General features: G+C 49.9%; 1 long non-coding RNA gene across 1 annotated transcript; it reads right to left on the bottom strand.

Annotated features, from left to right (window-relative positions):
* Positions 1-1,900: 1,900 nt before the first annotated feature.
* On the bottom strand, positions 1,901-6,704 carry LOC117033085 (uncharacterized). The gene is made up of 3 exons (XR_004424831.1): positions 6,341-6,704; positions 4,853-5,088; positions 1,901-3,105 (listed from the first exon to the last, which is right to left on the bottom strand). It is a non-coding gene; the product is annotated as an uncharacterized LOC117033085 (long non-coding RNA).
* Positions 6,705-24,745: the final 18,041 nt, after the last annotated feature.

Genomic DNA, 24,745 nt, shown 5'->3' with positions numbered 1-24,745 from the left:
AGGCAGCTGCCTGACTGGCTCACCTCGTAGGCCAGCTCTGATGCTGGACACGGAGCGTATTATCTCATGTAGCCACCCTGCTGTATGAGTCTCATGATCTCCATTCTCCCTGGTGAAACTGAGGTTGAGGGCAGTTGGGTTAGCTGCCCGAAAAGCCCATAGCTGGTGAGTAAATCCCACCTTTGAGCTGAGATCTGAATTCATGTTCATCCATCTTATTCTAAAACCCAGCTCTTCTTCACTTCCTCTTCCTCCCTCTTCCTCCCCGGGGAGAAAATGGAAAGAAGAGCGGTTGAGAGCAAAAGGATGGGACCTATGAGGGGATACAGGAGGAGGAGGGTTTGAACAGGGAGCTACAACAAGCCGAGTCAGAGTCCAGTGGGTGGCAAGGAGGCTGGGCGCCCAGCACCAAGACAGCCCAGGATGGGTGAGGGGAGCAGGGTGAGCCAGCATGGGCTCCTGGAGTAGGGGAGGGTTAGAAGACTTGTCCTGGCTGGGAGGGAGGGAGTGTGATGCAGCCAGGTCATGACCCTCCCTCGGCACACAGGCACACTAGGAGTGCCCAATGATAGAACAGGGTGGGCCTGGGGTCTGGCAAAAGGAGATCTTTGCAGGAGAAATCTCCCCGTCAGTCCTAGATTGGAGGCTGCAGAAAGTCATCTGGACCTGGTCAAGGCAGGGCCGGGAACTGGCCCTGGTTGGTAGTCCCCTTTCTCTCCCCATCTCCCTTCCCTCCAAACCCCTAGCACAGCCAGCTCAGCTCCAGGGACAAGGAGGGCCAGGCAGCCTGTTCCTAGCCTCTCCAGCAGAGGGCTTCAGAGCAGAGCTCAGGAGAGTTGGGGTCTGGGACGAAATCTCCGCCTTACTCCCTGATAGGAGGTGCAGAAAGTACTGGGCGTCTGTTCTGCTCACAGGTGTCCAGGTTTCCATATGTATGGGTGGTTTTTAGTTGTGCATAGATAGGTGAGTCTGTATTTGTGTGCACCATGTGGGTGTGTGCAAGTGTGCAAATGGGTATATCTGCATTTGTGGGGCTGTAGATGTCTATGGTGTGTGTGCATGACTGCTTGTTTATAAGTGTGTTAGGTGGAGTCTGTGCATGTGTTTGGCCATTTCCTCTTTGCACACGCTGGCACTGCTTGTAGCCTTGTGTGTATTTGTGTGCATGTGGGTGCCTGGATGATTTATGCATAGGTGTCTATGTTTGGACTTGTAAGGAGACAAGAGAAAAATAAGTGATGGGGGTGTGCTGTGTGCTGTGGAATCCCGACAGGCTTAGGGACAGCGATGTAGAACCCCTGTACTGTCCCATGTCCATGCACACCGATCCAGCCTGCTCACCTCATGCTCTCACTCGGCACAGCTCCTGAGTTTGTTTCTTAAAACCCCATTTCCCGCAAGTGCTGTTGACGTCCAGTTCCCAGGAAGCAAGACCTTCCAGAGTTCTGTGTGTGTGTCTCTCTCTATTCTGGTTCCCTCGTTTTCAGCTTGAGAATGTTGTTTTCCTTGTTGGGAAGGGAAAGTGGAGCTCCAGAGGGTGGGGGGGGGGGGAGGAAAGAGCCCTGAGGTGGGAGAACAACAGGTGCATGGCTGATTCACCCATGAGTGAAGGAAGGCAGTGGCCGTGCGGCAAAGTCCTGGGCCAGGAATCTAGGAGCCTGCTCAGGGCCCAGCTCTGCCATCAGCCGGAGGCCCTGGTTGGTGGGAAGCAGCCTCTCCTTGCCGCCTCACAATAGTCCGGGCTGGGACTCAGCCATATGGGGAACTCCCCTCACCCTGTGTCATGTTAAAAAAGCACATCAGGTCGTAGGGCAGAGTCTAGCATCCCCCACATGATGGGAGAGTGTATGAGTTTCCAATGGCTGCTATAACAAAAAACCACAAACTTAATGGCTTAAAACAACACACATTTATTATTTTACAATTCTGGAGGTCACGAGTCCAAGATCAGCCTCACTGGGCTAAAGACCAGGTATCAGCAGGGCTGTGTTCCTTCTGGAGGCTCTAGGGAGAATCCATTTTCTTGCCTTTGCCAGGTTCTAGAGGCCACTGGCATTCCTTGGCTTGTGGCCCCTTCCTCCATCCTGCCGTCACATTGGCTTCTCTATTGCCTTGACCTTCTTGCCTCTCTCCTATAAGGTCCCTGTGATTACCTTGGGCCCTCCCAGATAATCCAGGACAATTTCCCCATCTCAAGGTCCTTAACATGATCACATCTGCAAAGTCCTTTTGCCCGTCAGGTATTCACAGGTTCTGGGGATTAGAATGTGGACTTCTTGGGTGGGGGCCATTATTCTTTCTGGTAATGAGGGCAATCACAGAAAACTGGCAGAAGCAGGTGACATCCTTCATTCTCCTGCAGTCTCCCAGTGGGACCCTCACTTCTGCTGAGGAGCTATGTGATCCTGGCAATCTTGTCTGGGGGCCTGAGCACCAGGAACCAGAGCGTGCTGGTTGGGTAAGAGGCCTTCCCCTGTGCCCACCTTCCCAGCTCCTGGCCAGGCACCAGCTATGACCTTGGTTCACACTGACCCCTTAGTTCCCCGAGTCTCCTTCCCCCTTCCCAGCCTGCTCCAGACTTAACATCTGGCCTTGGTCTCTGGCCTTGTCCACACGCTAAGAGTGCTCCTCACCAACTTCATTCCTTTGCTGTCATAGCCCCCACTCCCAGCCCCAGAGGCAGGCTGCTGCCTCTTGAATGACTGTGGGTCTCTCCAGCCTGACAGCTCAGACCCACCGCCCTCAGCACTCTCCACAAGTGTGAAAACTACACACATGGGCTCTCTCCAGCTCACTACAGAAAACCCAACCCCAAGACCCAGAGTCAAGGAGGGGATCGTGCACGAGCATGTAGGCCAGCACTGGGGAGTCCCATGGGACGACTGGTCCACATCTGGAATTCAGCTGGAAATTCCAATTGCTCTTCTCTGCTAACAAATGTGTCAAATCTTCCCAGAGATCCCGTGGAAGTGGGAAGCAGTGCAGAGATGGGGGCACTCACTCCACAGGATCCAAGAGCTTCAGGGAAATCCAGATGTCACAATATGTCCACAGTCCTCTGGCTGATGGTTCCCCTGGCTCTCCTCGGCTCTGCTCCCTGCCCCCCTGAAAATTAAAGAAGCCTGGAGTAGACAGAGTAGTTCATTTCTCTCTAGGACTCACGAGTCTGTCCGTGTGTGCATGTGAATCTATGACTTTTTTGATAGGGATTGAGTTATTTTTTTCCTGGAAAGAAAAACGTAGACATGCCTTTGGAGGATTGTCTGTCCAGAAAATCCCCTAATGCACGAAGAAAGCATGCTCTTCTCTCTCTCTCTCTCTCTCTCTCTCTCTCTCTCTCTCTCTCTCTCTCTCTCTCTCTCTCTCTCACACACACACACACCCCTCTCTCTGAGGCCCAGGATCTCACCAACCACGTTATCTGGCCCTTCAGGGACTCCCCTGCACTTTCAGCCCATGTTAGTTCTGTGTCTCTAGGCAAGTGTATGAGTTTCCTGTTGCTGCTATAACAAATCACCACAAACTGAGTGGCGTAAGACAGCACGAATGTATTCCCTTCCAGTTCTGGAAGTCAGAAGTCCAAAATCAATCTCGCTGGGCTAAAGACAAGGTTTTAGCAGGGCCGGTTCCTTCTGGAGGCTCAAGGAGAGAATCCATCTCTTTGCTATTTTCAGCTTCCAGGGGGCCCCTCTATCCTTGGCTTGTGCTCCCTTTCTTCATCTTCAGAAAACACCACTCAAATCCTGCTTCTGTCATCACATCACCTTCTCTAATCCTGATCCTCCTGCATCCTTCTTGTCAGGATGCTTGTGATTACATTGGCCCACCTGGATAATTGCCATCTCAAGATCCTTAATTTAATCAAACCTACAAAGTTCCTTTTGCCATATAAGAACATTCACAGGTTCTGGGGGTTACTTGAACATATTTGGGGACCATTATTCAGTCTTCCACGGCAAGGGTCCCTCTTTGGGCCTCATCTATGGCTTCAGAGGGTTGGTCTCCAATGGACTCTTCTAGCTCTGTCACTAACGATATTGAGTCTCTGCCTTACGTGACGTCTAGGAAAACGAGCCTGGACCCCAGCCTCCCTCTACTCATCGCTGACTCTCTGGGACTCCTGTTGTCTCCTGCCCTTGTCAGAAGGGAGGCCCTGTCTACCCTGCATCAGCACCAGGAGTCTGATGCTCAGTCTATACCTAAGAAGCATCCTCAACCTGTGAAGAATTCACTTCAGCCCCCGCTTAGTTTAGGATCCAAATTATACCTTTCTCCAAGCAAGGTCTGCAACTGCTCATCTGTGACATGAGGACAAGAATCCTGGACCTTATTCAAGGATGTTGGGTTGGCATCCAAGATGTCTGAATGGGAGTGGCGGGGATGTAGGAACTCATTTCCAACAGCAGTCCTCACTGGCTCCACTTTCCAGAGCTCAGGCGGACCCCGTCATAGTGTGACCTTAAGAACGTCTCACCAGGGAGAGTCAGAGAGGGACACTATGGACCCAGCTTCGGCAGTCTCTTCAGACAGGTTGGTACTCTCAGAGGCCTCCTGAGTAAAGGGCCACTTAGAGCCAGAACTTCCTTCCCTCCTTCCCTTTCTTTCCTCCTTTTCCTCTCCTCCCTTCCTTCCTTTTCTTCCTGTAGAATCCAGTGCCCAGTCCTATGTCAGGCATAGGATACAAAGCTGGAAAGGGTCAGTCCCCTGGCCCTTGAGAAGCCATGCAAATATCTTCTCCCCAGCAGTGTGCTAGGCAGGGTCCCTGGAGTTCCCAGAAGCCCTGGGGAAGCCAAATGAGACTGCCTAAGGTGACAGGAGGGCTTTTTGGGGCTGGTGGTCCCACATTTTGTACCTTAAAACATTGAGTCCAACTGTACATATCATGTGAGGAGAGGCAGCCATGCTTTGGCTCATGCTGTTCCCACTGCTTGATATTTTTCCACTCTCCTTTTCTGGATAACTCTGACTCAGGTGCCACCTCTTCCAGGAAGTCTTCCCTGAAGTCTGGAGAGGCTAAAATCCTTCTTGATGCTCCCAGCACCCCCACAGAGAGTCTCGTCTTGTCCAGGTGAGGGAACTGATTTTATCCTGCAGATAACAGAAAGCTACTGTCTTGGAGGAACCTCAAGTGGAAGAGGGACTATGTCCGGTGAGATGATGTTAGGCTCTGCTGAGCCGACTTTTTAAGAGCTGATGGAGCTCTACAGCTCACCTAGTCCATCCACTCCTGTCTGCACAGAAAGCGCACCAAGACCCTTTTCACAGCTCTGGTTGGTGGTGCTGGGACCAGAAGTCCTCTCTCCTGGTTTCAGCCCAGTGCACTTTCCATGAACCCTCCTGTCTTGATGGTGGCCATGTCCCGATCACCTCTGTGTCGTGACATTAGGGGTATGAGCCCACCAGAGACAAGTGTCCAGAGAGTAAATTGTGTCACCATTTATTTGGTGGTGTTCTGGCCTAATACCCAAGATGGTGGCCAGGTTTCACATTATCTCTTTCATGGCAGAGATGTTAAGAGAAAGAGCTGGATCTGAGTTCTGGATCTGCCTCTTCCTAGCAGTGTGACTTCTTTGGGCCCCCATTTTCTCCTCAGCAAAATGGGGACGATAATTGGACATGCCTCACAAGTTTGTTTTGCCACCAAAATAAGATAATGTATGAGACGTCTGTGATTCTCTGGCTGGCACACCGATATGCCTCTGACTGGTGACTAAGTATTATTCTCTGTCATCGGAGCCCCCACCCTTCCCTCTTCAGGCTCTCATTCTACGGGCTCAAACTTCTGGAATCAGGAAAGAGTCTGATTAAACTGACTTATACCTATTCCAGCCCTAGCGCTACCCAAAGTGATTCTGATTTATTAGGTCTGAGATGGGCTCCCCAAATCATTACTTTTATTCCTCTTTGTTTTTTTAAGTAAACATCCTTAGTGATATTGATGTTTAGCCAGGTTGAGGAGCCGCTGGAACAAGTGATGATGGGATTCTATTTTAATAAAGGCCAACTTGTCCCCTCAAAAATGGAGGGTTAGCTTGGAGGTACCTTCCCACGGCCCCTGGAGCTGCAGCAAGGAGGACCCTCTCCCTTCCCATCGAGAGGGTGGCATTGCTCCAGGGTGGCTCTGCTGGAAGGGGTGGGGGCAGCGCCAGCTGTGTCCCCTCCTGCAGCTGTTCCAGTGCCATGACCCAGTGGAAATCACTGTGAAATCCATTCTCCACATCTCCCACAGCGGGCCCAGTTGAGACTACGGGCTGTAGCAGCTGATCCCACCAGACAAGAGGCTCCCAAGGAAATGTACCCACCCACCTCCACTCAGCTCCCCTAGGGATCCCCCAAATACCTGCCTTCTTGGGCCCACAAGTGCCTTTTGTCCCAAATCAATTCATGCCTTCTCACCGGGAGACTTTCTTGACTCTGTGTCAGGAAGCGCCCAGCTCTTGCTTTTCTGTAAGTTCACCATGACTGTTGGCTTTGGAAGGTGGTCGTGGCTGGATTCCACCTCAGCCCAGGGACACCCTGAGGCCTGGGACAGAGCTCGCTGTTCTGGGAGAATGCCAGCGGAGGTGGTGAGAAAAGCTGTAGCTTAGCACAAGTGTGGCCTCTGCACATTTCGCTCACCCCAGTGAACGGCAGAGGGTGGGGGTTTTCCCTGCATCAGGGAACTCAGCCTTTTTATTAGCTGCAGGGAGGTGCAGGCGCATGGGTTTGGCGGAGGAGGGGAATGGCGCAGACTGAGAGCACTGTCCTCCGCCAAGGACACAGGACTGTTGACGTGGGAGAGATGGGCGCAGCCTCTGGATCGAGGCCACGGTGAGGAGGAAATGGTTTTCACTGAAAAACAAAGTTGAAAAACAGTTTACTGAAGGGAAGAGAAAGAGGAAAGGGGGAGAAAAAAACACCTCAAACTGTCCGATCATCAAAATCACCTGGGTAGTTGGTTAAAAATACAGATTCCAAAACTCACTCCAAGTCACTAAAATATTATTCATAACAGCTCTGGGTTTCTTTTCCTTGTGGTTTAAAAATATAGATCCCTTGTTGATTATATCTCAATAAAGCTGGGGGAGCATTAAGTTACATGTAAAAGCAGTAGAAGAATGAAAATCAGTTGTACAACAAGACAAATTTTCAGAAGGGAATTGAGTGGAAGTGGAGGTAAGGAATATGAACTCAATCTTTACTTTTCAAACTGGACATCAATATCTAAACTTAAAAATGAATAATATAATGAGCTTTGTGTTGTAATTAAAGCAGAAACTGCTACCGGAAATAAAATAAGAACCAGTCTTCAAAAAAAATGTAGATTTCAACTCACATAGCTTGGCAGACCCCTGGGTGGGTAGGTGTCAGGGTAGAGGGGAAGAAATACCTAAGGAATCAACATGGATTAAATTTCTAATTTTCTAACTGGGCTGGTGGAAGAAGGAAGGGAAGGAGACACGATGGGATTGGAAAACTATAAAATCCTACAAGACACTTCTTTGCAGCCAGGCTGGGTCTTCCTCTACATGAATCTGTCTCATCCTTCCTTTCTCACTCAAGTTTCCGGAGTATCTCCATTCACCTTCTCCATTTCTTCCTCTTCTCCCTTTCCATCATCATCTCCTTGCCACCTAGATAGTGGAAGGCTGAATAATGACCTCCCCCCACCCCACACCATGTCCTAATCCCCGGAATCTGTCCATGTCACCTTTTAGAGGACTTTGTATATGTCATTAAATTAAGGACCTTGGGATGGGAAGCTTATCTTGGGTTATCGGGCGGACCTAATGTACGTAATCACGGGGGTCCTTTAAGAGGGAGGCAGGAGATTAAAGCAGAGATGACAATGTGATGACAGAAGCAGAGATTGGAGTGATGCTCTTTGAAGACGGAGGAAGGGGCCACAAGCCAAGGAGTGCAGGTGGCCACTAGAAGCTGAAGAAGGTAAGGGGAAAAATTCTGCCCTGGAAACTCCAGGGGGAACTGGCCCTGCCAACACCTCACCTTGTCTTTAGTCCAGTGGGGCTGATTTTGGACTATGGACCTGCAGAACTACTAGAGAATAAAATTGTATTATTTAAGTCACTCACTTTGTGGTAATTTCTTACACAGCAATAGGAAAGTCATAACCATTCTGATCTCGGCCCTGCCCACCCCATTCGGCCCTCACCACAGTCTCCAGGGACCAAACTGTTGACAATATTTAGGCCCTTTTCAGTGCTTTTCTCTCTTGACCTTTTGGCAATGTTTGATGTTTTCCTCATGGCTCTTTCTTAAATCTTGTGCTAGCCTACTGCTCTAGTGGTCCTTCTGCCTCTCAAATCCCCCTCCCCAGCACTCCAACCCCACCTCCAACATGGCCTGTGCTCCAGGATTCATCTTCTCTTCTTACTCTCTACTTTCTAGGAGAGGTCATGTCCTAGCGATAATCCCAAATCAAGGCCATGTGCTCCACACCCTAGTATCCAATTGCTGAATTGTCCCCCTGCCCTCTCCTCAGCAAACCAGCATTTCTATGTGAAGTGCATTTCCCACCCTCTATGCCTGTTGAAATCTGGTTTACCTGTTCATTCCTCAAGGTCCAGATCTAATAGTATTTCCTCCAGGATGTCTTCCCTGTCTGTCTTGCCAAGTTTGTTTTAAAAAAAATTTTTTTTAATTTATAAACTTTATTTTTTAGAGCAGTTTTAGGTTCACAGCAAAACTAAGTGGAAAGTACAAAGAGTTCCCTGCAGCATTTATTTTTCAGAAGCTATTGTGTGACCAGCTTTTACATTATCTTATTTATTCTATTCAACAACTCTGTGAGGTAGGGATAGGTTTTCTTTTTTGTCCAGTTTTATTGAGGTATAATTAATTGACAGATAAAAATTGTATATATTTAAGGTATACAATATAATGTTTTGATATATGTGTACACTGTGAAACAATGACCACAATCAAGGTAATTAACATATTCTTCACTTCACATAGATACCTTTTTTTTTGATGGAAACAATTAAGATCTACTCTCTTAGCAATTTCAAGTATGTAATATATTATTAACTATAGTCATTGTGCTATACATTAGATCTCCAGAACTTATTCAAGCTGCATAACTGAAACTTTGTATTCTTTGCTCAACATTTCCCCATTTCTCCCACTCCACCATTCTATGATCTGTTTCTATGAGTTAGACTTATAGTTTTTAGATTCCACATTCAATGAAATCATGCAATATTTGTCTTTATGTGTCTGGCTTATTTCACTTAGCATGATGTCCTCCTCCATTTTCATCCATGTTGTAGCAAATGACAGGATGTCCTTGTCATGTGCTTGTTAACTGTGCCCATCTGTTGACCACACAGGATTGTGAGTCCCTTAGAAGCAGAGTCATGGCCTGGTCAACCTTGGATGCTCAGCACCCAACACATTGGGATGGATGGAGCTTTAGAACATACTGTCCCTCCCCACAGACTCGAAAGTAACACCTGACCAGGCGGTAGAACCCTGCCCCAGCTTCTCTGCCATTCTCTTGTCTTCTACCCTAGGGCAGGCTTCCACAGCCAGGTCACCTAACCTTAAAGGTTAATAACAATAGCTGTGAAGTGTTCTGCATGGTACCTGTGGCCCAGTGGGAGCTCACAAATGGTAGCCTCCCTCTTCTGGTGGGGGACTTGCTGCTCTGTGACCTCATTCCTTACATTCTTCCCTTGTTTACTGTTCCAGCCATACTGGCCCCTGAGTTCTACTCAAACATGGCAGCCTTGTTCCTGCCTCAGACCCTTTGCACTTGCTGTTCTGTCTGCCTCAGTGGGCTTCCTCCAGATCCCCACAGGGCTCATTCCTTCTCTTCATTCAGGCCTTTGCTAGAGAGACCTCCCTGGATTAGTCCATCGAAAGTTGCTTTCTCCTCCAAGGCTCTTTCTATCCACGTTACCCTTGTTTTGTTTTCTTTCACTACTATTTCCTCAATGATTGGCACATAGTAGGTGCTCGATAAATATTTGTTGAAAATGACTCTGGGCGTGAGCCCAGACTCCTCACAGGGCCGCTGCCTCAGGTTGTGCTGGGCCACTTTCCCACGGGACGCACCCCTCTGTGGTTTGGCAGTGCTGGCTAGTGGAGAGAGACTTAGGGCTGTGTCTCCGAGTCTCAGGTACTGTCCTATCTCACATTCTGCTGGTCTTTATCAAACCTTTTTACATCTCTGAGCCTCGGATACCCCATCTGAAGAGGGAGAGGTGGTCCCTACCCTGTCCACTCCCCTGGGACGCTATGAGGAGGGTCTTTCAAAGTGGAAAGTGGACCTGGGAAAACGACGCCCAAGATTAAGATGAGACAGAAGACTCTGGGTGTGTGGCCTCTGTCACCTCGTGGCCCTCCACAGAGGATGGACAGGACCTGGCTCTGGTGGGACTGTACACTGCTGCCGAAGGAAACCTCGTTGGTTTTATAGTTCTTCTAGACACTGTGTTTCTCTTCCTGTTGTACTCCCTTAGGGTTTATTAACCTCTATAGTGTGATCATCCCAGATTTCTTAGCTGTGTTCTGCTACAAGAAGCCAAAGACTGGGGTACTCGCTATGGGTGGTCCAGAGAACTGAAAAGACAGTGGCATCGTAGGGGTTGGCCAGGGAAAGGCAGTGGGAATGAAGAAAAGTGCCCCAAGGACGAGAGTGAGCATAGGGAGACAGAATTAGGCCTATTTGATCCAGCTGGCCCTCCCACCTGGAAATTCCTCTTGAGCTAAATCTTGCAAGTCCTGGTTTGTTAAATAATAACACCAATAATAATTTTTATTATCTTTGTTCTTTGTGTCTACATATGACTATTCTAGAAAAAGTGAAAAGTTCAGATAAGCAAAACCAAAATAAAAGCAAACTAAAAAGGAATCTAAAATTACCCTTTATCTTACAACCAATCAATGTTTTAGTATATATCCTTCTAGCATTTTAAATGAATTCACATATTTTCAAAATCAGATTATTTTATATATCAGCTTTTCATTTTTCTGCTTACTTTGCTGTAAGTTTATTTCTATGTGATTAACTGTTCTTCTACAACATGAGCTTTGAAAGACTATATTACATTTTCTGAATGGTTCATAATTTATTTAACCAATCCCCCCTTGTTGGGCATTTAGGTTGCTTCCAGTTTTTCAGGCTCATAGATAAAACAGTGAAGAACAATTCTGTAGCTAAATCTTTACACATCCTATGTGTATTTCCCTAGAAGTCTCCGAAATAAACTCCATGAATTAAAGGATGCTAGGTTTTGGTTCCATCCCATAGCAGGCCCCAGGGAAGGCCAGGTGTTTATGGAGGTCTTGGAGCTGAGCCCTGCACACAAAGCTCCAGGGCCTACCGGCCCCCAGGTCTGCGTGTTCCACATTCTCCAAACCTCTCCTCTCCCCACCCCATCCCCAGGCTTTGGCTCCCCCAGGAGAACGAATTACACCTCCCAGCCGGACATGAGGCCATTTGTCTTCTTGCTCTGGAATCCTGAAGAGATAAAATCAGGGCAGAGCACATCTATTTATTTAATGTATTCTGGGCGGGCAAGCCTTAGCCCTTGGGGATCACCTTTTCCAGATCAGGATTAAGAGTTTACAGGGAGGAGGAGCAGGTCACAGGGTGCTGAGCAGCCAGCTCCAGGGCTTACCCCAGGCGGGCCAGAGAGAGGCCCACTTTCCCACCTCAGGCCCCCCCACCAGCGCCAGTTCCAAGCTCCCAAATCCTGCCTCCCAGCCTCAGGTACAGGAAACTTTAAGGGTCCTCCTCATCATACAGCTGAAGTTGGCAGCGAGGAGTCTGCTCCTCAGAGAAGGAACTGGGTGCCAAGTTATATGTCCAGGTCTCTCCTCCCGTGAGAGGGAGAATCTCCCTGACCCCCATTTCGGTGCTCTGGATACCTTCAAAAGGCCTCTCTGGTGCCGGGTCCTGGAGTGCTGTTCAGGCCTCTGGTTTCTCTGAGCACACACAGCACTCTCCTCTCTGGGGCTTTAACCATGTTTTAGGTTCAAGTTCTGCAAATGCCCCTTTGAGGCCCCTCAAAGATTGGGAGTTCTGTTGTGTTCAGACAACCACCTGCCTCCTGTCCTGTGTGTCACATCTTTGACCCTCTTCTAATGTGTTGTCTCTCCAGGTAGTATGAGGAGCATGTGTCCTCTAGGCCAGAAGCCCCCAACCCTGGTCAGATCACCTGGGGCACTTTGTAAATGTGCAGGTTCCACGGCCTCTCTCCCAGAGATACAGATTCTGCAGGTCTGGAGAGAGGCCCAGGAACCTGTATTTCCCAAAGGGTAGCTCTCCTGGCTCTTCCCACAGAGCTGTGATCTCTTCTCCTTCTCCTCCTCTTCCTTCTCGTCCCCTCCTCTTCCTTTTCAATTCATTTAAACAACAACAAAAGCAAAACAAAACAAAAAAACATTTCACCCCTTTCTCCCACCCCCACCCTGGCCTTTTACAACCACCAATCTGTTCTTTTATATCTATGAGCTTTGGGTTTTGTTTTGTTTAACTTCCATCCTGGATTCCAACTTATTTCAGAACCAAAGCTGTCTTCTTGTCCCTCATCTCCGCCCTGATGTGTGTGTATGTGGGGTGGGGGGCGGGCAGGAGGGTGAGGGGGAAGGGGGGTAGGAAGGGGCACATTTGGCCTCTGGCTCAAACAGGCCCTAGGCTTGTGAAATAATGAGAAACAGACGGCTACCAGGCTTCTTCCTCAGGTAACCTAAGTTCAGGAGCTTTGGCAGCCAAACTGGCCTCTTCTGGCAGGGGAACTTGGCTAGGGGCAACCTGAGCTGCCACACAAAGCCATCCTCACAGCCTCTCTGGCCGTGAGTCCCTGGGCGCTTGCTTGACCAGGAAGCGTAGGCACGCCTCTGGCCAGCCCGGTCTGTAGCAGTTTGTGGCCAGGAGAATCAAAGCGGCCGTCCTCAGCTCCTGTGGACACTTCCTCTAGAAAGCTCTAGAAACGGCACACTGAGTCTGAGGAGAAAGAGCCTCTGTGGGCCTGAGGTGAGTCTGTGCAGACAGAGGCGCACATACTACCCCTCCAGTTCTAACGCCACCCCCTGCCTGGGCCCCAGCTCTCCTGTGTCAGTCCAGGGAACTCAGTGGGTCCAACTCCTTGACGTGACCGCCCCTCCCCACACCAGAGGCAGAAAGGTGAGCTTCTTTCTTTCTCCACCAGGGCGTCTTGGGAACCCCTAGGACCACGGTGGATGGTATGATGGTCGGGGACCCCACAAATGCCCTGCTTGGTTCCAACCATGCCTGATTTCTGGACTTTTGACAGACAATAAAAGCAATTTGTTAAATGTACAATAAAACTCATTCTCTGTCAGTTAATGGCAACTCCATCCCTTCAAATGATCAGGCCGAAACCATGGAGGTGTCCTAGAGTCTTTTCTCTTGGACCCCATATCCAATCCATCAGAAAATTCTGTCAGCTGATTACAACTTATTCCAGAACCCAACCACTTCTCACCACTTCTGCGGTGTCATCTCTTGCCTGGAAATTTCAGCGGCATTCCACCTGGTATCCCCGGAGCCTCCAGGGGCCTGACAGCAGGGGCTGATATTGGGGGGTTCGGGGGTGGGGGAGTGGAGGGGTGGAGGGGTGGAGGGGAGGCTGGTCCAGGGTCAAGCTATGCCACTGACCCTCTAGGTGTTTAGGACCCTCCTGTTCAGTTTGGATTTCATCTTGGCTGTTCTTACCAAGAAAAGCAGTTCATTAGTCATCTAGAAAATTAGATTCCTTTTCTATACCTTATTCGGGTATCACAAATCCCAAAAACTCATCCTCAGAGCTCGTGTACTAATTCAGAGTTTATGAAATCTACCATCCTCACAGGGACTCCTCTCCAGCATTGGGACTTTGAGCCGTGAGCCAGAGCGAGACACTCAGCAATGCTGAGACCAGGGCCAGCCAGTGGAGCCACAGCACTGCAACGCCCTTCTTGAAATACACTGTAGAGTGCTTCTGCAACAGATGTGATGATACAACAGATATGCGTGAGTGACATGGGAAAGCTGGGTCCCAGCCCGCAGGGGGACACGTGCACCATGTTCTGTCAGCGGGAGAGGGCTCTTCCTAGGAGCTTAAATCAGAACCCAGCTTTCTGTGGGATGTCAGGCTCAGAGCTGGGTGATACAGGCAGAAATGGGTTTTTCCTGGGACTCTGGCATGTGGGTGCATATGTGTGTGTGTGAAATTACATACCCTGCCTCCCCCAAGCTCCTCCAACCTGTAGGGGACAGTAACCGTCCGCCCTGCTCCCCCAGCCCCACCTCCATTCAAGGCCAAGCAGTGGTCCTCTGAGGGCAGCTATCAGGCAGCTCTTCCAGGCTTGCTTCTGCTTAGTCTTGGTTCCCAAGACACCGCTACTGGACCGGACTCGCTGGCTATCACTGAGCAGCCCCACATCGGCGCTTGGAGGAGCCAGGCCAGCTTGTCAAAGTGAGGACTGAGGCTCAGACGGAAGGGGGCGCCGAGCTTGTGTCACCCAGCAGGTCCATACCAGGAAGGGGATCAGAAGTCAGATCAGCTTCAGGGCCATCCAGGCCTGCTGAGAAAGGGGTGGGGCAGGGTAGGGAGGGAGAAGGGGCACTCCCAGGCTGAGAAGCTAGAACCAGCAGCTCTTCTCACCCCAACTTGGCCCTGAGGCCTGCCTAAGCTCTCTCCCTGCCAGCTGTTCTCCCTCTGTCTTCACGAGTCCCCAGGGCCTTCCAGAGGTTTCTTCTGCTGTCTCGTGTCCATCCACTTGTAGTTCTGCCCTCTCTTGGCGGCTGCTTTTGCAGGCTCCAGACAAGGCAGCAAAGGCTGGTGGGGAGAGGAGGGTCTGTGTTGTACTCAGCCAGACTCCATTCCAGCCAGGCAGGCTGCCTTCCCCTTGACAGACTGCCTAGAAGCCACCCCCACCTTCTCCATCCCCCCCCCCCCCGCCCTGCTGCCCCCCTTCCTGACTCAGCCCATAAATTACCTGGGGATGGTCGCTGACTCAGCCAGGAAGCCCAGAGCCCCTCTCCCCACCCACAGGCCTCAGCCCCACAGCTGGCTCTCATTCCAGAATGCTTGGTCCCCTCCCCTCAGGAAATTCCTGGAAAATATCAGGCTTCTTGGAGGGGAGATTTTCTAACCACAGCCTCAGCAGGGAAGGGAACCACTGAAGCCTCATCCATCATCCTGCCCCTTGGCCCTCCTCCCCCACCTTGTGTGTTTGTCAAGGACTGAGCATGGAGGTGTCAGTCCCCATAAAGTGACAGGTACATGGCTGTGGAGGGACCACAGGAGAGGGAGGAGGGAGGAGAGGCCAGAGTCGGGTGGGGCAGTGGGGGCAGGCTGCTGAGAGATGGGACTAGTCCCGAACCAGGAAGGGTGGTGAAACTGGTAAGTGGAGAGATGGAAAGGGGACTGTAGGCCCAGGGAATGGCCTGAGCAAAGGCAAGAAGATGGAAAGAAGCCTGGTATGTATGTGGGGTGGGAAGGGAGTTGGAGAGTAACCAGGCTGAATGGGTTGCCTGGGCTGGTGCGGCGGGAGGCCAGGGTCAGGGCTAGGCTGTGGAATTTGCAGTGGATCTCTACAGCTCAGGCCTGAGAGACACCGGGGATTGGGAGCATAGGAAAGGGGAGGGAGGGAGCCCAGAGATGGAGGAGGAGATGAATCTGGGAAGAGATGATCTTGACAAACAAGCCTCCAGGAACACCAGTCCCTGCAACATCCTGGGGCCTCCATGGGCTCCCAGGGCCTGCTCAGATGCGGAGACTGGGTCAGGGCCTCTGCGTCATCACACTCCAGTCAGACGGCAGAGGCAGGGCTCCTGCCCTCAAGGAACCCAGATGAAGGAACATGGCATCAGGGAGCCGCCAGTCTAACGGAGACAGAAGCCATCCCAGACCCTAGCTCCCTGCTCTGAACCCGGTGCTTCCTTCCTTGGAAATCCCATTAGTCTGTGAGGGAAAGCCACACACGTCCAGTCTGCAGATAAAACACCTCTTTTTCTTTCTTTATTTATTGTTTTAAGCTGCTTCCCCTCAGATAATAACAACTTTTTAAAGTACAGAAATCCCTCCTCAACTTCCCCCCAGGAAGGATGGCTGAGTGATGTGACTGTAGCCATAGTAACAGAGTCAGCGAGGAGAGAAACAAAGGGAGCTAGCAACGCAAGGGGTGGGTCAGATGGGGGAGGCATCCAGAGGCCCCCAGGCCCTGGTGTGTGGGACACCAAGCCAGGGCGCTTTGGGAGCAGGCTGCTTTCCTAGCATTTATTCACCTTTCCTGGGAATAGCAGTTCTATAGGGTATGGCAGGGAGTCAGGGAGAGTTGGGGGTCAGAGACAGAAAAAAGTGGGGACTGAGCCAGCCGGACACAAAAAAACGAAAAGAGGGAAAGACAAGGGAGGGAGAGGAAGAGTGACACAGAGAGAAAGTTCCTTGAAAGCAAAGACTGGGTCTCAGTTCCTCGTGTATCATCAGCCCAGAAGCCAGGAAAGCTGCTTAATAAATGAGTCTTCCTTGGGGAAGGTGTTCCTTATCCCTAGTCGGGACTAAGTGTTTCCATTGCATGCATGTCTGTCAAAGCCCTGAAATATTATATTGACATTCTTTTTTTGTTTGTTTGTTTTTTGACTGTGTGAAAGCACTTTATTAACAAGTGGGAGGTTTTTTTAAATTAAAAAAAATTTTAATTTTTCAATGACTGTTGACATCCTATATTGACATTCTTGAGTTGCGTGTTGGACCACCCCACCCAACTCTGGGCCCCCACCCTTGTCCACTGTTGCATCGCATACCTATGGGGGTACCCTCCCCTCACTGTTTGTTCAAAGTATGAAAGAATGAGGGGAAAAACTGTGGGCGAGAGGAGACCAGACAGGCCCACCCTGGGATCTGGCCTCTGAGGAGAGGCGCCAGCATGCTTTCCCCTCTTTTTGGGCCCTGCTGCTGGGTCCTGTCCTATTCCTGGAGCCTGAGGAGGGGGAAGAGCAACCAGGAAAGGGCTGGGCTGGGCTCTCAGGGCTGGACCTCCCTGCCTCTGAGGAGGCACTGGCAAGCAGGAGAGAGTTACCTCCGTGGGCCCCAACCCTTAAGAGGTCTGGTAAAGGGGGAGGGCATCCTGCCTCATTGTCGCTGGCCCAGCTGCATTTCCAGAAATTCTTCCTGCTAGTAAGAGGAGGAAAGAAAAGCCTGAGCAGCCTCTCGGGCTCCTGAGAAGGGGGTGGCCAAGTGGGAAACAGGTTTCCCGGAGATCTCACGGGCAAGGCTGGAGCTGTGGGGCCTCCTGCCTGGGCCAAAGGGGCAGCTCAGCCCTGGGACAGAGGCTGGGCCCCAGCCAGAGGTGTCAGAAGAACTGACCAAAGAACTGGGGCTCGCCATACACGTGCCCTGTTAGCTGTGTTTGTTGTTGCAGAATAGAAACAGGAAGAAGGAAGGCCGGCAAATCTCTGGGTTTCCCACAGGTCTTATTTAATTCTGAGGTCAGGGAAGACTTAAGCTTATGTTTAATCAAGAGCAGTATTTTCTCCCCCGCCCATTTCGGTGTCTAGCCATATATTACTCTTGACGAGGAGACACAGGAAAAACAATAAATATTATTGTCGGTATTTTCCAGTATAGATTTCCCTAATGTGTTCTGCACAGCACCACCTTCAGGGGCAATCCTTGATGAAACAGGTAGGTTTGCAGAACTCAGTACAGCAGCTACCCTCTTAAAGACGCTTGGTGCACAACGTGAATATTAAAGTCACAAAGAAACTCTGAAGAGACCCAATTCACTTTGGTTAATCCAGTGTTTCTCAAACTATTTGACCATGGAACCCCTTTTTTATGGGATACCATGAAGCAGAGTTTCCAGAAAGACGTTTTGGGGAAAGCTTCATTAAAGCTCTTGATGAGTGGTTTTCTAACTTTGTTCCAGTCAAGGTGCCCCAGGGGTGGCCTAAGGGTAAAGGGGGAAACGTGCCAGCTGGACTCTGAGTCTCCATCCCACCCCAATTCAACCAGCGGCTCCTTTATTCTCCTTGAACTGGGTTGCCAACAATACATTTTTATTTGATGAAAGGGCTTCTGCTAAAACTAAGTTTGAGAGCCATTGCTTTGTGGTTCTTCATAAACATATGAAGAAAAAGAAAAGAATAGGCAGAATTGGGGGTGGGGATCTAGACATAAAAGCAGTTAAATTTAAAATGCAATGGATTATGCAGAACAGGAACATAGTATCTGAGGAAATCATCCACTGCGTAAATCTCATTGTGCTCTGATCAGGTATCTTGCCATCCTTCCCCAATACCTGGGATTAGGGGAAGGGTTCCTACCTCCAGGAATCTCCTTATTTCGTGGAGGAGGCAAAACTTGCTCACCAAAGAATGCAAATGGAAGCAGTCTAAGGTCCAATACACAAGCAAAGGAAGGATGGTTAGGGCTGTAGGAGGACAGAGGAGAGGGTTTTAGGAGCAAGGAGGTCAGGGAGGCGTCCCTTTGAGACCTGGAATTGCACAATGAGCCTGGCATGATTCTGTCATATGAAAACTGATGGCTGTCTTCAAGTCTAGAGATTTCTTAGCCATTGTCTCTCTGAATATTGCCTCTCATTCTTTCCAGTCTCTCTTCCTGGAATTCTCCTTGGCATAGTTTGGACCATCTCATTCTAGTCTCCATACCTCTCCCTCTTCCCTATTTTCCACTTATTTACCTCTTTGTGCTGCTTTTCGGGTGAATTCTCAGATCTCCTTTCCCAGCTCTGTTTATCCCTCTGAGTTTTACATTTCAATGATTAGTTTTTATTTTTAGAAGTTCTACAGTCTGGCTTTTGAAACTCAAAATCCAAGAATTCTAGCCTATTCTCTGGAGCAACAAATGCTGGAGTGGTCAAGTTTAGGTTTGCCAATTACCATCCTGCCCGGAGGTAGCCAGCGTCTTGCACCCTCACTAGGTCCCTTCCAGTGTGCGTCAGAGCAGACTAGCTATAGGAAGTGCACGGAGCTAAGCAGTATAAGAAAATATTGGCGGAAAAGGCAAGTTAATATTTTTTTAAAAAATTACCCCATATCCCACTATATATAGTAGGTACTACTATTACCATAATTACGACGATCATTATTCTATCACCTTTCCATGTCACCTTGGGAATGTCCCTATGTGTCTCTAAACCTTGGTTTCCTCACCTGAGGCTGCACTAATCAGCTGCATTTGAAATTTGATTGTTTCCTCCTCAGTCCCTAAAGCCTCTCCACCCCGCAATCTGCCTTCTTCTCTTTTTCCTGGTCCAGTGAAGGATCTAGGCTGGCAGAGGACCTAGGCTGAACAATGGCAGCCGAAGCCCCTGAGCGAGGGCGTGGGAATCCGCTGAGATGATGGGGAGAGAGGCCGGAAAAGGGAGGAGGAAACCTGACAGCTGGACAGGCAGACACGTCTGCCCCCAGCCCTGCCCTGGAAGCCCTGCTTGGCGGTGGGTGGAAATCACACTGTTTCTCTTGGATGGTCCCTCCTGGGCCACTCATTCATTCAACAGCTATTTACTGGACACCTACTAGGTAGCAGGCCCTGTGCCAGGAACAACTTTGCCCCTCGGCACTGTCGCTTCAACTCTGCAAAAACATTCATGACTATTACTTCTGGGCTCACATCACAGTCCTGGGTAGCAGGAAGGGCTCAAACTGACAACCTTTCTTGAGAAAGCAGAGGCTCAAGCAGGTGCCATGAGTTCTGCAAGGACACACAGCTGAGCAGTCTTCACGCCCCCTTCTACCCCAGGCCTGAAATCCTCTGTATTTCTTGCCTGAAAAGAGCTAAAAGAGCTACAGAGATCGATTTGCCACATTTTGAGGCCTCCACTGTGTGTGTGTAGGGGGGGAGTGCGGGGGGGAAAGGGAGGGAGGGAACAACCCTTACTGTGAACAGTTGTGTTAGAACCTCTAGCAGTCTGTCAACCTTCCCCTAACACAGATGAACTTTTTTTTTTTTTTTAAGATTTTATTGGGGAAGGGGAACAAGACTTTATTGGGGAACAGTGTGTACTTCCAGGACTTTTTCCAAGTCAAGTTGTTCTCCTTTCAATCTTAGTTGTGGAGGGCGCAGCTCATCTCCAGGTCCAGTTGCCGTTGCTAGTTGCAGGGGGCGCAGCCCACCATCCCTTGCGGGAGTCGAACCGGCAACCTTGTGGTTGAGAGGACGCACTCCAACCAACTGAGCCATCTAGGAGCTCAGCGGCAGCTCAGCTCAGCCTCAGGTGCCATGTTCAATCTTAGTTTCAGAGGGCAGAGCCCACTATCCCTTGTGGGACTCGAGGAATCGAACTGGCAACCTTGTGGTTGAGAGCCCACTGGCCCATGTGGGAATCGAACCGGCAGCCTTTAGAGTTAGGAGGACGGAGCTCCAACCACCTGAGCCACCAGGCTGGCCCAGTGTGGGAACTTCTGCTCGCTGGCACTGGAAGCTCCTTGGCCAGGCCCCAGCTGCTGGTGCACTGTAGTTGCTGAGGACGTCTCTGTGGATGGGGCACCAAGGCCTGCACAGAGGACAGAGCCCTGCCCTTCAGGGCTTCCTGGCCAATCCCACTCCCCTGGACCAGGCCTGGGGCAGGACACAGGAAGGCTCCCGGGGACTGGTTGCCTGGTGTCTAGGCACTTCCTTTCGGGTCATTCCTGTCCATCAGGGCAACAGCTGCAGCAGGCAGCTCTGATGGGGGAGGCTGGAGGGAGGCTCATCCTGGGCGGCCCTGTCGCTGAGCCAGCTGGACGCATCCCCCCCACCTGTGCTGATGCTTCCAGCCTCGGGTGGGCACTGCGGCTGCCAGGGACATTCTTTCCCTGGGGGAGGGATACAGCTGCTGTGAGAGCTGCAGGGTAACGTGGAGGGAAGGCTGGCTGAGGGAACATGAGCCTCAGCATTTGAGTCACCTCACACCCAGACAGACAGATGCTTACACAGACAGACAGATGTGCCATCATGGGTGCTCATCACACGCTCCCACAGATACCCCTATCCGATTGCAAACCACACAGTGGCACTCCACACATGGCCACCTGTACCAGGAATTTGGGCAAAACCAACACCGGGAGGGGCTGAAATGGTTTCAGACAATAAAGGAATCAAATACAGCAACGAAAGGCAACACAGGAAAAACTGTGCCTTTACCAATGGGAAAAGCCTCCCATCCTGTTGCTTCTATTCCATCTCAGACTGGGGATTGTAAGGGCTGTCTTTATTTTCTCTGAACCCCAAAGCCTAAAGCCCCAAACTCAGTCCAGTCAGCCTCACCAGCAGCCGCGGGAGGTACGTGGTGGGAAAAATGTTGCTTTGGGACCCAGGACCTTGAACCAGCCCCTTGACTTTTCAGCTTCCTGCTTTCTGTGCAAAGGGCAGCTCCAACGTCCTTCTGGCTTTGAAATTATGTAAAAGGGGGTGGAGTAGGGTAAGAAGAAGGGGTAGTGAAGTAGAAGAGCTGGGGGAAGGGGAACCTTCTGACCGTCAAGTCTGGGAATTACGGAGAATGTCATAGACGGCCCCTTGAGGAACTTCTAGAGAGAGGAGGGGACAGGTGAGATTGAACCAGGGAGAAGGAGGCTGGTGGTGAGAGGAGCGCAGCATGGTCTCAGAGAACAAGCTGCCAAGCTTGTTCCCTCTCTCCAAGGGAGGTCAGGAGGCCAGACCCTCCCTCCGCTGGCCTAAGAGCCACTTCCTATGGCAAGCCGCCCCCACCTCCACCGTCAAACGCCTGCTTAGCCACCCATCAGTGCTTCCAGCAGTCATGCCCCTGTCTGACAACCAGCCTCTGAGGCTCGTGACAATGATTCAATATGATAATATGTGGAAAGGGTTAGATATGCACTCGGCGTGGGACAGTTGGCAATCATTGTCCTGATGCCTAAAATTGCACATTTTTCTTGTATTTCCAGGGACTTGTCTGTCCCTATCCAAGGTCTAGAATTTCCTGACATGAGGAAGGCATCTGTTTTGTCCACTGCTCTACCTTAAATGCCACACTGCTCGGCACAAAGTTGGGTGCTGGTCCGGAGCTGCATTTTAGTAGAGGGGTCCTCATGGAGCCCTCCAGGCTGCTGGGCTTTTCCCTTTCCAAGCCCCTGACTAGGGTCCCCACCACCAGCACTCACCACTCCCCATGGGCAAGTTGGGGATGATGAGACCACCCCAGACCCCCTTTCCGGGACCAGTCTCCCCAGAATCCCGAGCCCTGCGTCAGGCTCTCTGTGCTTGGCTTTCAGAGACCCTCCTGGCATCTCTGGCCTTCCAGGGGCCTCCACCTCAAGGCAGTACTTGATTGGCACTGTCCTCTCTCTCATGGGGATGAGGCTTGGTGACTCAGGTAGACTCACTGCAGAGCCAGGACCAGTGTGGGGGCAGACAGGGTGGCAAGGGTGGGCACCGTTCCCACCCAGATGAAGAGATGAGCTTCTGCCCTCAGGGAGGGTCCGGTCTGCTTCTAGGGTCTCCCCTGATGGACTCCTGCTGCAGTGCGGGAAACGATACTGATCCAGGAGCAACTCGTGGGCTTCTGTTTTCTGATCATTTTTTCTACCTAAGGGCACTCACTACACTACTTATTTACAAACATTATCTCCTTTTATCTTCACAGCAACTCTGTTAAACACTGTCTTCATCGCTGTTTTAAAAACAAACTTGCCAAGGCTCGGAAAGCTTAAACCCCGTGCTTGAGGCCATACAGCAAGTGATGTACTTGGACTGGATTCCAGGCCTGCCTGACGTGAGCGTCTGGGCTGCACCTCCTCCCTGGCAATCCCACTTTCAAGGAGTTAGGGTTCTTTAGCCATTTATTAACATGTCTCCAATCATTTACTCCTTTGATTTGACCAACAATCTAACATGGCGGGATTATTATCCCCATTTTACAGTTAATGAAACTGAGACTCAGAGAGGACAAGTGGTTATCCCAAGGTCACCCTTCCAGGAAGTGTGACCCCAGCCTGAGTTTAAATCACATATTTCTTCCCTCTGCCAAGATTCTCATCCACAGAAGAGAGAACACGAAGCAAGCTTCCCTGCTAGAACGAGGGAAGGAGGAGGAAGAAGAGAGGAAGGAACGAAATATCCCAGATTTCTTTTTCTGTTTCCATTTTATAAAATTGAGCAGGTGTTCCCACTTTATCATGGTTCTCTGGACACAGGATGTTATTTTCAGTCCTTCAAAGTGTGGTAGTGAGAGTTCTCTTTGGTTTGCTCATTAATGCACGATGGAGTTATTTCTTATCTCTATGCAATGGTCGGTTTCTATGCACTTTGTATCATTTTCAAAGACTATTATTCAGTATAATCTGACATTTTATGTCAGTTTAAAACGAGATTCAGTGGACTGTCAGTGAGGAAGAGTTTATGAGAGAAGCCCTAAAGGCCCATAGAATTTTGCAACCTAGTTTTTACATTTAATATATTTTGAACATAATTCCAAGTCAATCAATGGAGCTCTGAATGATTTTTCTTCTTTTGGTAAATATTTAAAAAAATTTTTCAGTAGGTGTTAGATACACCAAAATGCAAAGATATGAAGTTTGATAAAAATTTTACATATGTGTAACTTACTTAACCACTACCCAGATCAAGGTATTGAATATTTCCAACATTCCAGAAGGTTCCCTCACCTCCTTCTTAGTCAATACCTCCTGACCCTTTAGGCAACTGTTCTGACCTCTATCATCTTAGATTAGTTTAGCCTATTTTGGAATTTCATCTTAGTGGAATCATACACTATGTACTCTTTTGTAATTGGCTTCTTTCACTCATGTAATGTTTTTTGAGTTTAATCCAAGTAGTTGCATGAATCAGGAGTCCATTCTTTTTAATTGCTGTGTAAATTTCCATCTTATAAGTATACCAGAATTTGTTGATCCATTTTTCTGTTGACATATGCAGATTAAAACCACCATGCAACACCTTTACACATTCACTAGAAAAGCCAAAATGAAACAGGCTGACAGTACTAAGTGTTGGAGAAGATGGAGAGCAAGTGGAGCTTCATAAACAGTTGGTGGTAGTGTTTGTTGGAATAATCACTATTAAGCAGCATCAACTCAAGTGTCACATATACATATTCTTTGACACAGCAATTCCTGACCTTGCTTCTTTCTGCCTGCTGAAAGACATGCTCATGGCAGGTTTACTGATAATCCCATCACTGTGCAATGGCTCCCAAGTTCTCCAGTGTGTGAATCTCCCATTGATCGGTTCTAAACAAGGCTGAGATGAGCGTCTTTATACATGTGCCTTGTAGAAACTTAACTATTATTCCCTTTGGATTAATTCTGAGTGGATTGCTAAGTCAGAGGTAGGTATCTCTTTAGGGTTTGAGACCTACATCACCAAGCTGTCCCCAGAAGGATTGTATCAGTTCCCCCTCTCATTGGTCACATGAGCCTGCCATTGCCATACTTTCACAAACCCAGAAGTCACTCACTGTTTAAACACACCCCGCCCCCTCCCGAGAGCCTTGACTTTCCTGGCTCCTGGCCATGAAAGGAAGGAAGGTTTGGGGTAAACATAGCACAATGGCCACAGTTCTCAGGGCCAGGCCGCTGAGGTTGCAGGGCCAGCACCCTCTTTCTGCCTGCCAAGCCTGGGCTTATCAGAGCAGCCACTGGGGCCAGAGTGTCCGCTGGAGCTGGTGGTCTCCCATTGGCTGAACCCAGGAAGCAGCGGCTGCAGCACATAAGTGACCAGCTGCACTGGCCCAGGAGCGCTGACGCAGGCCAGCCCAACATGGGACCATCAGTGGTTGCACAAAACACACAGCCCTTCCTCCTCCTCAC

The sequence above is a fragment of the Rhinolophus ferrumequinum genome, chromosome 13 (assembly GCF_004115265.2).
Source record: "Rhinolophus ferrumequinum isolate MPI-CBG mRhiFer1 chromosome 13, mRhiFer1_v1.p, whole genome shotgun sequence".
Lineage (NCBI taxonomy): Eukaryota > Metazoa > Chordata > Mammalia > Chiroptera > Rhinolophidae > Rhinolophus > Rhinolophus ferrumequinum.
This window is presented reverse-complemented; position numbering and strand designations above follow the sequence as displayed.